This window comes from Thamnophis elegans, chromosome 4, assembly GCF_009769535.1.
Source record: "Thamnophis elegans isolate rThaEle1 chromosome 4, rThaEle1.pri, whole genome shotgun sequence".
NCBI lineage: Eukaryota > Metazoa > Chordata > Lepidosauria > Squamata > Colubridae > Thamnophis > Thamnophis elegans.
Window position 1 is genome coordinate 105776465 of NC_045544.1, and position 15441 is coordinate 105791905.

The following is a 15441-nucleotide window of genomic DNA, read 5'->3' on the forward strand; positions in this document are numbered from 1 at the left end:
TGCAATTTATATTGAATTGGCAAGCTCATCAAAAAGCTTAGTGCCTTTTTGACAGCAAATCATTTTCTCAGGAGTCTTCTACTGAATAAAAGGTCATGCTTGTTTTTCAAATAGTTTTTCAAATAGTTTTGTGAATATTCTGAAAAAGGGCTTTTTACTTGAAAATCATTTCTAGGAAATTTGTCCTTTAGACACAAGTTCTGGAAAAGGCAAGTTCTGTGATTGGGAATGGATTATTTTGCAGTTATTGAAGAAGAAGTCATTAACCTACCCTTGGGATAGGTTAGAAATTAAATGTGTGAGTAATAGCTTCTGGCTACTTGAAGTTTTTCTTTATGTTGCAGAGAGAAGCATAACTAGTAAGCTATGCAAAGCATTTAGAGGGGCATTCAGCAAAACATGTTAACATGAATTAAACCGTATATTCCTGAGGGCTTGAGGCAGCCATGCACATACATAAACAAAACGTCTAGTAAGATCATCAGGAAAACAAAACAGTTGTGCATATACTTTTTTCTCTGAAAACAGTTAAGAGAGTATTTGAAGCAGCTTTCTACCTAAGTAGAAGCCCCAGTGCTTCAAGGAGAGAGTCTGTGCCAACATTGATTCTCAATGCTTTGATAATTAGTAATTAGTATTTTCCTTTATAATTAATGCTTTCTACTGCTACCAATATAAGCTTCTCCCTTCTACTTTTGAAGAAAGTATGCATGGGGGATGGAGTTTAGCAATGAAGTTAACAGAATGGCAAATTTAAGTTGTTTATTTGTACTTATGTGGTTTATATATTTACTTTTGATTAAAAAAGAAAAGCTGTATGCTATCTAATTAAAACATAATATACTTGATGGTTAGATTTTTGTTTATTTATTTGTTCAATTGGTTATTATGTGTCCAAATTGTATTGATTATTGATAATATGAAACTTGATTCAAAAATTGCATGGGGGTTGTGAGAGAGGACAGCAGTAACAGAACTGGGAGAAGGAACCTTATGGAGGACTATTTAAGTCAAGGCTATTGAGTTTGCGGCCTGTGGGCCAGATGCATTATATGCTGGTCATGTCCATGCCTGGTTTAGCAAAGAGGGAAAAAGTCCCGATATGTCAAGTGATGGCACTGTGATGCCACTGTGAGTTTGACAGCCCTGATTCAGATTGTATGAAGTTGGAAGTATGAATTTGCTTTAGCCTGCATAAAAGTTATTTTTATATTTTTCATAATAATGTTCTTAGTGTCTCAGGTAAAGAAAGATCTCTATCACCCTATGTGTCAAGTTTTTTTTCCCAGTGGAAATAACAAGATTGAACATGGGATCTTTTGCAAGCAAAACATTGCTTTATTCCTAGATCCCACATTTTGTCAGCTATGTTTCTTCTGATTCTTCATCAAAAGAAATACATTTTGACCTTATTTAATTTCAGGGTTAATAGCAATGATAATTCAGAAGGGGGGGGAGGGAGGGAGAGAGCGAGCGAGGGAGATTCATTCTGTTTCACCCCATGGGTAATATGTTTTTTTCCTCAATCTTGGGTACTCTCTTAGAGTCACAGCCTCAAATGCTCCTAGTACCACTGAGACTCCTTTGTACATTATATCTAGGTCTTCCTTCAGGCCTTTGTACTAGAAGACAGGCTTAAGATACAGAAGGATCTTGACAAATTTGAACATTGGCCACTATCTAATAAAATGAAATTCAATGGTGAAAAGAGTAAGGTTCTACATTTAGGCAAGAAAAACAAAATGCACAGGTACAGTATAGGTAGTATCTTGCTCAATAGTAGTAACTGTGAGAGGGATCTTGGAGTCCTAGTGGACAACCATTTAAATACAGTATGAGCCAGCAGTGTGCAGCAGTTGCCAAAAAAGCCAACACAGTTCTAGGCTACATAAACAGAGGGATAGATCAAGATCACGTGAAGTGTTAATACCACTTTATAATGCCTTGATAAGGCCACACTTGGAATACTGCATTCAGTTTTGGTCACTGTAAAAAAGATGTGGAAAGAGTGCAGAGAAGAGCAACAAAGATGATTAGGGGACTGGAGACTAAATATATATGAAGAACGGTTGCAGGAACTGGGTTTGTCTAGTTTAATGAAAAGAAGGACTAGGGGAGACATGATAGCAGTGTTCCAATATCTCAGGGGTTGCCACAAAGAAGAGGGAGTCAAGCTATTCTCCAAAGCACCTGAGGGTAGAACAAGAAGCAATGGGTGGAAACTAATCAAGGAGAGAAGCAACTTAGAACTGAGGAGAAATTTCCTGACAGTTAGAACAATTAATCAGTGGAACAGCTTGCCTCCAGAAGTTGTGAATGTCCGAACACTGGAAGTCTTTAAGAAGATGTTGGATAGCCATTTGTCTGGAACGGTATAGGGTTACCTGCCTAGGCAGGGGGTTGGACTAGAAGACCTCCAAGGTCCCTTCCAACTCTGCTATTGTATTGTATTGTATTGCATCATCAGTTTGGAGTTTCTATTACTTAAGTCTAACCACCTTGAAATCCATTGACTCTTATCTGGCACCAATTTGCCTTGACAGTTAGTAGTTCAAATTCTTGTGCATTATCATGAAATAAACTTGTACTTTTGAACTCTATCCTGATTCCTGATTTCCTGTACTGGCAGGTACTTTGTGTGTGTGTGTGTGTGTGTGTGTGTGTGTGCACACGTGTGTGTGTGCATGTGCATTTGTGTGTGTATAGAGAGAGGGAGGGAGGGAGGGAGGGAGACGGAGAGACAGAGCTAACAATAGAGGTCTGAGCAACTGTTGACTCTTTCATAAGCCGCAAACAAAAGCCTAGAACAAATGCTCTTAAAAAGTATCATGAAGATCATCTTAACAGTTGAGAAATATAAAATACAGATTTTGTATGGAAAGCATTAGAACCTTCCTCTTAGAACTATTGGCTTAATGTGAAGATTTAAAAGAATTTTTACCATCACTGAAAAGCTTACATGTTGACAGCTCCTTGTCCGTTTTAAGTCCATTACATATGATGAAAATTTTGACTAAGTCACATAAGGTAGCAATTCTTAAAAAAAAAAAAACACCACAACTGAAGGAGGAGCAACTCCCAGAAGTAATTTAATTAAAAAAGTCTGTCTTTAAAATTGGCAGAGATTAAACATGGATTGTTAAGAAGAACAGAAAACAGTAGTGTGTGGTAGAAGGGAGTTCTGTAGAAAAGGACATGACAGTTGGAACAGGAACATTCTGTGTTATAACATTTTTATCTTAAGTACCACTTGTTACTAATCTAAAACTTTGTGCTCAACAGTGTGTCCCCTGGGAGATTGAACTGAATATGGATCATAGACCATGTTTTTTTCCAGATATATTGCATATTGTCAGGATGCAATGTGGAAATGTTTTCTTAAAGAAGATTTCTAAACTGTTGGGATATTTATTATTTATTGGTGCTGATAGAGGGAGATGCTATGATTGGAACAGACCCTGGAAAAAAATGGATGTCTAAACTTATAATTAATAATTGGCAACGCTGAACAGAAGTTGTTTGCTCTAGATTCTGCCAAGAATCTAGACATTGAAGAATATTTAGAGAGAATTTTGGCTCTTGTAGACTGCTAATTAGGTTATATCTATGCCGGGTAAGAGTTTTCCTTTTTAAAAAATGCCTTGACCTATTTCACTTCTGAGAGAATAAAATGAGTCAGTGGAAATGGTTGCTTTGGGCAAACATTTGGGGGAGGAGCTAAAAGAAAAGAGCAAAACTGAAATATTAATTCTTTTTTGGAATATAATAGGGGATCAGAGTCTTTACAGCTCTTGTAAGATTGGTAGGTGCTAATTAACTAGATTAGGGTATTCCAGCTACCTGGAAATCTATATCTATATCTATATCTATATCTATATAGATATCTATATAGATATCTATATCTATATATCTTTGCTGAAATGTTTGTAATCCATCATCAGCTACTACTATCTTCAGCATGCATTAGGAGTTATGTGCCTTGTTAAAGTATTATAGTAGCAAACTTAAAATAACCACATCATTAAATAATTTCATGAATATGTGTATGCTAATTACAATAGTTATAATGTGCTCAAACACTTAAGGCTTTGGCCACTGAACAGAATAAAATCAATATTTATATAATATGTAAAAATAACAAGGTATAGATAACTGCCCTGTGTCACCTGTGAAATGCTTATTCAAATTAGTCAAATTAAAACTAAAATTTGTGACTATGAAATATGTAGAAGACCTCAAGCAAATCAGCAAATCTGTTTTAATGAACTATGTTACTTGAGTAATGTTTAAGGTTGAATGAATAGAACTTTTAACCTGTTGGTTCAAAGGGAATAGAGAATGAACAGAATTCAAGAAATATGCATCTTGAATAATAAAAGAGTATATTTATAACTGGCAGTTTGGGAACGCTAGATAGCAGTGATGTTGAATGTAATGTTATCATTTCAAGGCAAAAGTACTTTTAAAAAACATTTTTGATATTAGTCAACCAGTTACAATTGCTGATAGAAAAATTTAATAGTACACATGTCTTACATCCATTCATTCAGCAACTATTCAAAGTGATGGCGATACTGAAAAAATTATGATCGCTTCTTGAAGTTCTGACTATTGTAGCATCGCCACAGTCACCTAACTGTGATCCAGGTCCTCAGGTACCTTGCTAGTAATTATGACATTGCAGTGAGTCATGTCATATGATCACCATTTGCAACCTTCTCTGCCAACTTCCCACAAGCAACGGTGAAGCCTGCAGTGAAGGTCTCAAATTGCCCAGATAAGTAACTCCTGCCATTTTTTCCCTCCTAAGGAGTCTGCAGTGGAGTATAAGATCAAAGGGATCTCTTAATAAATAGTACTCTTGCCTTCCTGTCCTACCTGCAGGATCCCCCTCATCTTCCTTCAACTCCCATCAATTCACCTGCATGCAACCATGCAACCCCACCCCCACCCCTATCTTATATGGTACTCCAACCTCTTCTAATTTAACAAACTACGTGTGTTGAGATTATAACAGCAATGGCACTGAAAAAAAGTGACTTATGACTTTTTTACACTTATGGTCACTAAATGACCTGTGGTAAGTTGAGGACTGTCTGTTGTTCTTTCAATCATGTTTATGAAGCAGTTGAGTCCCCTTCGGGGAAAAGGGCGGCATATAAATGTAATAAATCAATCAATCAGTTTTCAAACTTTGGTAACATTAAAAATGAAATGAAAGAAAAGTCAATTTGCCCTGCAACTGTTAAAATTGAAAAGCTTATCAGAACAAAACTGACAGCAAGTCTTACTATGTTTGAATATCAAGGCTAAGATTAAAACCAAGATTTAATTTTTTTTTTTGCTCCATTTATGATTTGCTGATTAGGGTTGTTCATGTATGTATGTATGTATGTATGTATGTATGTATATGTGTATGTATGTATATATAATTTGTTTTTGTAGATTTTCACGGGTGTAGGTATGCTGGTCTTGTTGTATTTGGGTCTTTTCCCGTGTAAGATTGAGATTAATTATGGAAGCTGTCGAAATAGAGAAACACCCCCACAACATGAATAAATGTGATGATACCTCCCGCCTACCAGACATCTGAAAACCAGCCCTAATCAACAAACAAGCCCCACCCTCCATCCAGGCCATTACAACACGAAACAACAATGGACACATAGCTAGCACCTATCAGCACCAATCTACCAATCATGATACTACCACACAACCAATCATTCCACTTACTGAAACAACACCAGCACTCCACACACACCCCACCAAGATTTATAGAAGGATGGCAGCTCCGACCACACTTTAAGCCCAAAACCCTCGCCGAAGATAATCAATACGTGTGTGTGTGTCTGTGTGTGTGTCTGTGTGTGTGGTGTGTATCAAGTGAAGCTTTTTTATCTATTAAAGCCAACATAAATAAAAGTACTATTTCTAACTGGACTGTGTTCACTGTAATATATATTATTTCAGATTGTTGGTTTAATTCAGTTTACAGCAAGTTGTGGGAGGAATGCTGTTCAGCAAGAGAGACACTGACAAAAATGAGGTATTATCACTAGGAGCTTCATTCTCTCACATTTACCTATCCTACTCTCAACCTACTATACCTGGGACTCCAATTTCATATTTTGAAGAAGGTATGAACAGTTTGTGTAGTAACTTTAACACTATTGTGAGTTCCTTCTGTACAATGAGACATCTCCACTGGGAGATATCCAGCCACATTAAATTAATTTTTACATCATGTCAGGAAAAGCTGTGCAAAATTGAATTAACCAACCAGAGAAATCCATCAATAAACTCTTTGGCTGCATTCCATTAAGGGGAAAAAAAGGTTGGAAATCCCCAGGGCTATTACAGGTTCTTCTGCTAAAATGACACCAGCAAAATCATCTCTGAGGAAAAGAGCAGTGAGGTTTTTTTTTTTTAAAAAAAACTGGGCAATCTTAAATTGTCATTTATTTGACAGCAACAAAGTTATGATACACCATCCAGTTTATGCATAAATGAGAAGTGTGAAGAAGAATCCATCACCTTTTACTATCTATTCCCCCATAATCAAATTGTTCATATATTCCCAAATATTTGCTTTTCTGCAAGTTTTTAGCATTACTACAGTCCTATCATCTGAAGCAAAAGAGAGTTAGTCTACTCCATTATTTTGTAAAACAATTATATATTAAAAAGTACTGCCATGTTAATCTCCTTAGGACATTTTTAACAACCAGTTATCTGCCCTAATGACTGGCTGGGTGTGGCTAGATGGGTGTGACTGGGTGGGGTGGGGGTCATGTGACTGAATGGGTGTGGCTAACTATGTCACTTGTGTGGATGGTACCTGTATGGGACAGGCAAGGTTGGGGAGGGTATTCAGGGGTCTCCAGGGGGGGTTGGGTGGGAGGAAGCCATTTATGGGATGTTTTTTGCCTGAAAAACAGACTGAAAAATGCGCTAAAACAGGCCATTTTGGGCCATTTTCAGGCTGTTCTTTGAGCTGATTTTGGCCAGAAAAAACAGCCTGAAAATGGCTCGAAAAATGGGCAGGAGCGGGGCCACCCAATGGTCCATTTTGCCAATGGGCTTGTGCGCCTGCACCTGGGCTATACTCACCTGTTCTGATCCCCCCTCCAGCCTGCGAATCACCCAGACACAGGCTTGGCTGTTTGCCACTCTTTAATCACAGAGTTATCCTTTGGCTGAAGGCCCAGACAAGACTATTGTATTGTATTGTATTGTATATTGTATTGTATTGCATTGCATTGCATTGCATTGTATTGTATTGTATTGTATTGTATTGTATTGTATTGCTTTATTCAGCGGCAGCCATCTTTTTTTGGAATATATTTTTATTATTTTTACATTTAAAACAATGCAGTACCGCGAAGTCGAAGTGACCATACATTCACATTATATACAGCTAGTCTCAACCATTAACAATTAGCCTATTTAATACATTGTCTGTCCTTCTGTCCAATCACAATATATACATCAGCTAGCCATACCCTTACTGGGATTCGAACCTATTTCAACCTAAATAGCTTGAAATAGATCTATACTAGTCTCCCTTTATTTATTTATCAGCACAATATATATATTTAGGTTGAAATAGGTTCGAATCCCAGTAAGGGTATGGCTAGCTGATGAGAGCTAAATAGCTTGAAATAGATCTATACTAGTCTCCCTTTATTTATTTATCAGCACAAATAAAAAAAACACAAATATAACAAAGGCAACAGTAAAAATGTTGGGTTTCTGTCGTGATGGACTCTTGTGATGAGCCGATTGACAGATGATGGAGGCAGTTGGCTTCCTCCCATAATTGGGGCTTACCAGGGGTTGTGACTCTCTCTCTATATATATATAGTTTGTTCCAGTCTTGTCATCTTGTCTTATACCAATCATGAAATCTGTTCCAGACTTCAAAATATTCTGATTCCCCTTTATTTTTAAGTTCAAGAGTGAGCCTATCTGCTTCCGCACAGGCCAATATTTTTCTGATTATATCTAGCTCTGATGGTGTATTTTCTTTTTTCCAATATTGTACATAAGTTATGCGCGACACAGTTTGTACATGTATAATTAGATAAAGTGTATCTTTCTTAAACCCCGTCGGTATTATACCTAGGAGAAAAAATTCTGGTTTAAACAAGATTTGGTCTCCCACCATTTGTTCTAACCATGATTGAATCATTTTCCAATATTTGTTAGCCTCATTGCACATCCACCACATATGATAAAAAGTGCCTGGTGTTTTTTACACTTCCGACAATTTGGGGCCAGATTTTTAAACATTTTGGAGAGCCATGCTGGGGGGAGCGGGGGGGCGGGAGAGATGCCATCTGTAGAATATCTTATAAAGATTTTATAAAGATAGCGGCAGCCATCTTAAAACTACCTTCTGCCCCAGATGACGTCATTAAAAAAGTTAACTGTTTCCTAACCTTCTTAGGAATAACAATTGAACTTGAAATATAGCATAAAACATACACATCATTACAACAATCACCACATGGAATTTGACCCAGAAGCAAACTGATACCCAATGCAGCATGCGGAGCAGAAGTGTTCCATATGCTTTGGATATCCAGAATTTGTTACACAGCTGAATTTTGCATGAAACTTCAGGATATGTTTCAAGGACATTCCCATGTACAGACTGTTGTAATAATGATGAACAAAGAGTTTTTTCGTTGGAAAATGCAAATTAGGCAGAAGCAAATTTCTTCCTACTTAAAATGATCAATAAAACAACCAGTCCTGAATCTCTCACATTAATACTGTTAGTATTTAAAATCTTAATATGTGATGCTTGAAGACTACCTTATGAGTATGATAGTACTGTATGTAAGAATCTAGAAATAATCAGAGTGATTGACTCCTTCAATATTCATTGTTGGATGCATGTAATATTTCTCCTCACCAGGTTCCTCATTACATAGCCTCTTCAGTTAGTAGGATGCAAAGAATCTATATTCTGGTACTCAGCTGAATTACCCAGAGGTGCTTGATAATTTAAGTCATTGGGATCCATGCACTCATTTATCTTACAGAAACAAAGAAGGAAAAGTGTGTGTGTTCTGATGAACTTTTAATTTTGAGATGGAATCCAGAAATCATGTATCCTAGTTTATTTAAATTTCTTAGGGTTCTGTTGCAGTTGTTATGGTAACTACCATGCAGATTATTTTTTCGAAAGTGCCATATGTGTCTCAGCAAATGGTCATCCTTTGAATCAACATATATTGGATCTCTTCAATGAACTCCTGTTTGGGTTATATGTTGTGAACAATTAGTTGCATTCTTTCTTTTAAATATAGTCACACTTGACTTAAATAAACTTGCTGGCTATAAATTTTTGGAGAAGTCATTTTGGAGGCTGTATGCAATAGATTAAAAAAAAATCCTGTGAGAAAAATCTAGGAGAATTAAAATTATTGGGGAATTCTGCTGTGGTTTTTAAAATCACTTTTCTTTTATATTGCAGTATTAATCATTTTTTAAAAGTCAATCAGAATTGCTCAGATAAAGCGAGAAACACTTTCAAAACTAGTTTCCGCTATATTTGAGAATGCTTGCACAGGCAAACCAGGAGCAGAGGTCAGTGAGTTTTGAGAGATGGCTAAATCTGTGGGTCCATCTGTCTGCGAGAACCATCCACCTAGCACAAGCAAGGATTTGGGGGCAGATGGTTTCCCACTGGCTGGTTTCTTCTGGTGAAACAAGTATATCTGTATTGCTGTGATATGCGTAGACACATATATGAATAAAATGTTGCTTTTATCCATTATTTTAAATTTCTAGCTTTTCAAAATAGAAAATATTTTGTTGATGAATAACAAAAGAATTAACTGCTATGTCAGTACTACAGATAAAGTGATATACCCATATTTTTCAGAGTATAAGATGCACTGCAGTATAAGACGCACCTTAATTTTGGGAGAGGAAATCAGGAAAAAAAAACCTTTCTGCCTCTTTCCCAGCAGCAGCCATCAGTATTCATCTGGCTAACACCTTTGCTGCCTCAGTCGGAGCCTGATTCCCGAAGCTGCCTGGGGAACTGCGATGAAAGCCTTTTCACTGAAAGAGTTTTTGGTCTGTAGGGTCCCCTCTCCAATTCCAAAAAGGGCACATGCAGAGGCCAAACAAGTGCATTGTGTTTCAGGTGACGAGTGGTTCTAGCACGCTCTGCCACCTGAAAATGCTTTCCTTCCCAGCTCCTCCTCTACAGACTCGACGCCTGTTTTCTCCTGGTCAGCTCCGTCGGCTGGAGGAGGCAGGGAGAAAAGCAAGAGGGTAGCACAGTCAGGTGAAGGTGCAGGAGCCAGGTATGGACACAGGGCAGGCAGATTAGAGGCAGCCGGCTCATTGCCGGCTTGGCAGCTTGGCTGCTGGCCACCTGGAGTGCGCAGGCAGCAAAGGAAACCTGCGTCGTGAATCTATTAAGATGCACATTTTGCGGTGGGGCACAATTTGGGGGTGGCAGATGAAGCAGGGGATGGGGTTCCCTGACAGCCACTTCTTTGAACCCACTGCCCATGCCCTTAAATGTCGCTGCCAATTTCATGCCCTCTCTCCTGGATAACAGCCGACGGAAGAGGAGAGACAGTGTGCCGGGCGAAGTTTCACCACCCCGCCCCAACAAGCGAGGGAACAGGAGAGTCCAACAGCGCCCGGGGCACTTCTTCACCACTGGCAGGGATGCCAGGCACCCCATCCCCTGCTCCACCTGCCACCCCCAAATTATGCCCCACCATGAAATGCGCATCTTAATAGAGTCTGGCAGCTCTGTTTCATCTCTTGGCTGGTCTTTGCAGGGAAAACATTGCACAGCAAAGAAAAACTTCATGAGAAGTTTTTCTTTACTGTGCAAGATGTTTCCCTGCACAGAGCGGCCAAGAGAGAGAAGTGGTGGAGCTGCCAGACTTGAATAAGATGCGTGCCCCACCCCATCCCATCCCCTGCCCATCTACCACCCCCAAATTGTGCCTGAACATCTTTCTTGAGTCTGGCAGCTCCACCACTTGTCTCTCTTGGCTGTTTTATGCAGGGAAACATCTCATTGCTGCTGCTCAACCTCCTCGAGGCATGTAGGCAGGAGGCAGAGGTGGCCGTGATGTGGGTTTCCTTTGCTGCCTGCGCACTCTGGGTGGCCAGCAGCCAAGCCGCCAAGCCAGCAATTGGCCAGCTGCCTCTAATCTGCCTGCCCTGTATCCATGCCCGGTTCCTGTGCCCTCACCCGACTACACTGCCCTCTCGCTTTTTTCCCTACCTCTCTCAGCCAACAGTGCTGGCCAGTAGAAAACAGGCGGTGAGTCTGTAGAGGAGGAGGAAGGCGTGTGGCTCTGCGATGTGCACCAGAGAACTGGGAAGGAAAACGTTTTCAGATGGCAGCACTTGCTGGAACCTCCTGCCACCTGAAACATGATGCACTTGTTTGGCCTCTGCATGCGTCCTTTTGGAATTGGGGAGGAGACCCTACAGCCCAAAAACACTTTCATTGAAAAGGCTTTCATTGCAGTTCTCCAGGCAGCTTTGGGAATCAGGGTCCATGTGAAAATGAGAATCCCCACTGCATGGAACTCCCCCCCTGAAAATGTGATGCGTGGAGCGGGTGGATGGAGCTACATTTGGAGAATAAGACGCACCCAGATTTTTACCCTCTCTTTGGAAAAAAGGTGCATCTTATACTCTGAAAAATACGGTATTTAACTGCAATGAGATCATTAGTTTTAATCATGACGTGTATCACAAACTCATTTTCATTTTATTGCTCGTGGTACTGTACAGTTTGGAATTCTTGCTTTACAGAGGTTAAGATAAGATACAGCATTTCTACAGTACCTTGAAGTTAGACTGAGCAGTCTGCTAAGTGGTTGTATAATTTTACAATGAGGTAGTGGGCCTCATTGCTGGGCATGAGTAAGAGAATCTGATTCTGTTATGCTCACTTCTCTTATTGAATCTATCCATTCATTGGGACTAATGAAGTTGAATCTGTTTTTAAAAATCCACATGAAAATATTTACATATTTTTCTCTACATTTCTTGTGACACATTATGGTTTGCAGCTTTTCTAATAAACATATTTTTCTAATCAGCTTTCATATTACAAAAACACTTCTGTGTGTTTTCACCCAACATTACTTTGTTATATTTTCCAACAAAATTGCACTATACGTTCATAAAAATGAAAATATTGATTGATAATTATGTTTAACTTTATTTGCATATTAAGGAAATATACAAATATCAATTTATATGCCAACAAATGCATTGCTCCTCATCCCTAAAACAGGAACAACTAATTGACCAATATAGCTTTTATGCTTCTGATATAATTATTCTCTGAAGAATAATAATAATGGGGTTGAAATGTTCTGCTATGTTAGGTTGGGTTCCAGAACTAAGAGGAGTAGAAGCAGCAACATTTATTGTGACTGCTAATCCGTCAAGCTTTTAAGAATGGGAATATTTAAGTTTTCAAGTAGTACATTGCAAATAAGTCTAATTATCCCAGTATGAAATTAGCAATTTTGAACCATATTTTAATTCATGTGAGACTTATAGAAAAATAGAGCTGCTTCTGATTAAAATATTTTTGAACCATATCTCGGATATTTCATTCTATCCCATCAATAATGATCCTCCCCAACAAAGTTTCTTGGCCACTGAACATATTCACTTTTCATTAGCTGTTTTTAAAATCCTCCTTTTTAAAGTTTAAACTTCCACAACTTGCCTTCTTAAGTGAAGTTAGTCACTAAAGAATTAATTTGCTACTTTGGTTACGTTTATGGGAGATTCTCCTATAATCCCCATTATAATTAAGGCAATCTGCAATTTATAATCTTTCATTCAGCAACTATTCGAAGTTACTGGGACATTGAACAAAGGTATTTAGTATTAGTCCTTGAAGTTAGACTACTGTGGTGGCCCCCATGGTTGTGACCAAAATTCGAGTGTTTGAGGGTGCTTCAACCTCCTTGTCTTTCCCTCATCTATGCTCTTTTGACACTGCAATTTAGAACTCCTGCCACCTAACTGACTTTACCCATCTTTTTGTTCTCACTGCTGCCCAAGCATGCTTGGCTGTAGATCACACAAAGTTTTCTTTCCAAGGTTGCACACAGTGATTCCTTGGGAGACTTGAGGAAGATGGTCATAGGCTACCTCATGAAGGGTTATTATTGGGTACAGCTTGTCAGCAGGAAGAGCAAGAAGACCCCAAAGGTCAGCCAGGGCAGCAGAGTGTGGGGAACAAGGGCAACTGGGCCTGGGCTGGAGAAGTTGAAGTTTCCTGAAGTGGATGTGGTTTTCTGCCATGCTGCTGGGACAGCTAGGGCTTCTCGGGGAGCTGTAATTTTGCACTGCACTGCTGAGCTTTCTGGTGTGCTATGACTTCGCACTGTGCTGCTGGTGTGGCTAAGTCTTCCAGATTGCACTGCAGCTCAGGGTCTTCTTATAGCCCTAGAGCCGTGATGCACCAAGAAGCCCTTGAGTCACAGTGTGGCAAGGAGCTCCAGACTCATGTAGTTCTCTGCTGCTTCCTATCCTACAAGACAGAATTCAGAACAGACAAACAGTCAAGAGATGGGTAGTCAAGGAAGACAAGCAAATGGAGAGAACTGAAGAGGAGGCAGTCCCTTACTCTACAGAGGGTAGAAAGTCAGCCCTCCTAAGCAACAGATAGGAGCCACAACTGGATGAATTAGTTCTAGTTTATACTACAGAATTGGCAAGTCTGCAAGTACACACTTTCCATCTGCCACTTTCAACTACTTGATTCATTAGGGCAGATCCTTCCTAGGTTTCTGTCGTTTATTGTTAAGCCACTAGGGATCCTGCTTCTCTTGTCTGAATGTTTCCTAGGCAGGACCCCTTTCCCTTCCTCCCCAAACTCATTCACACATTCAATTACAGAGAGGCACCAAGTTCGCGATGGCTTGCCTTGGCTTCTCATCTAATGACTGTTGGAATTCAGTTAATGATGGGAATGAGGAGTACTGGGATTGCTGTTGCTAAGAGATGCAGTCACACAATGTTACACTTTCTGACTGCATTGCTTAATGATGGATGTTCTGGTCCCACTTGTGGGCCCAGATTGTGGGTTACCTGTACAGCTGACATCAATAATAACAGTTGTAACAGGACCTGCCTTATCTAATACATCAAATTCAGCAGTTTGAATGCTTCCCTTAAATAAAGGGAGCTGACTATTGAATGGTACAAATGAGTGAAATAAAGAAATCTCTCTTCTAGTTTCAAGGTTAGGCAGAGTTGCTGTTCTTCATTTTTCTCCACTAGATAAAATGTTTGCTGCTAATATGTACCAAGATGGCTATGAGCCAGTGAGTTTGTTGCTTGGCAACAACAATGCACTTTTGCCCCACTTTTGCCCCTCCTGATTGCTCCCATAGAATACGCCCCAAGCCACTCCTTTGGGAAAACTGAGATCCAGGTGGTTGATCAAATTAAAATCTCATTAAAGACTCAGATTTTAAATTTGAAAATGTCTGATTAAAGAATTAATTGATTAAGCATAGTGATGAATCAATAAATGCTTTCAAGCCTGCTTGTTTTTCAGCAAATTACCACAGGATGTTGGCAGAGAGATAAAGCTAAGTTAAATGTAATTGGTCATGTTTCAGTGCAAGCAAGTAACCTTTTAAGGTTTCCCACAGTGCTTCAAAGCTCTTGGGCAAGGCGAATGGTCCCTGCCTCATTCTCTAACGAACTGACTGTTTCTGTTGCTTGAAATTGGAATAAGCAAGATGTGCTTTCCTTACTTGCAAAATCAGATCTTTTGCTATCTGATGCAGAGCAGCCAATACATTTCCTTCCAAATCAGGATGAAGAGCGCCCTAAGGCCGCTCAGATTTGCAACCTGAGACAAAGCATCCCCAAAGTGCCTTTTCCTACAACAGCAGGTAACAATACAAGAGAATATTTATCGCTCAGAGGTCCTAAATTGAGGGGTCCTTGTTGTTCTCTGGTTCTTTTTGGTTGTTTTCTTGCAGATGTTCCATTACCAACCTAGGTAACGTCATCCATGCTAGAAGGGAATGGGGTTTGCTCTCTACAGTAAGTAGCAATTTGCTTCCCAAACTGATGAACATATTCATTTTAGTGATACTGCTAGTCTTTTCTGTGTTTTTGAAAATCATCTTTGGAACAAGCTTGCCAATTTGTTCTGCAAGAAATCACCAGGCATGGTTAGTTTTAACAAAGATTGCATGGGATCAATTTTTATAGTGCCATTTTCATGTCTAAATGGATTCACCATAGAATGAAAGCAAGTTTAATAAGGAGAAACCAAAGCAAAGAAGTTGGGGAAAACCCCTGGATTTTTTTCAAATTAAAGGTCCATATGGAAAACCCTGAATCTGCTTCAATAAAAATAACAAGAAAAAGTTCAGAGAAGTTGATTGTTATTGTTAACTC

The 15441-nt window shown here is 39.2% G+C and overlaps 1 protein-coding gene across 3 annotated transcripts in view; it reads left to right on the forward strand.

Moving 5' to 3' along the window:
• Positions 1-15441, forward strand: part of CCDC85A (coiled-coil domain containing 85A) — a 146014-nt gene that overhangs the window by 79858 nt on the left and 50715 nt on the right. The gene's annotated exons all lie outside the window — the stretch shown is intronic.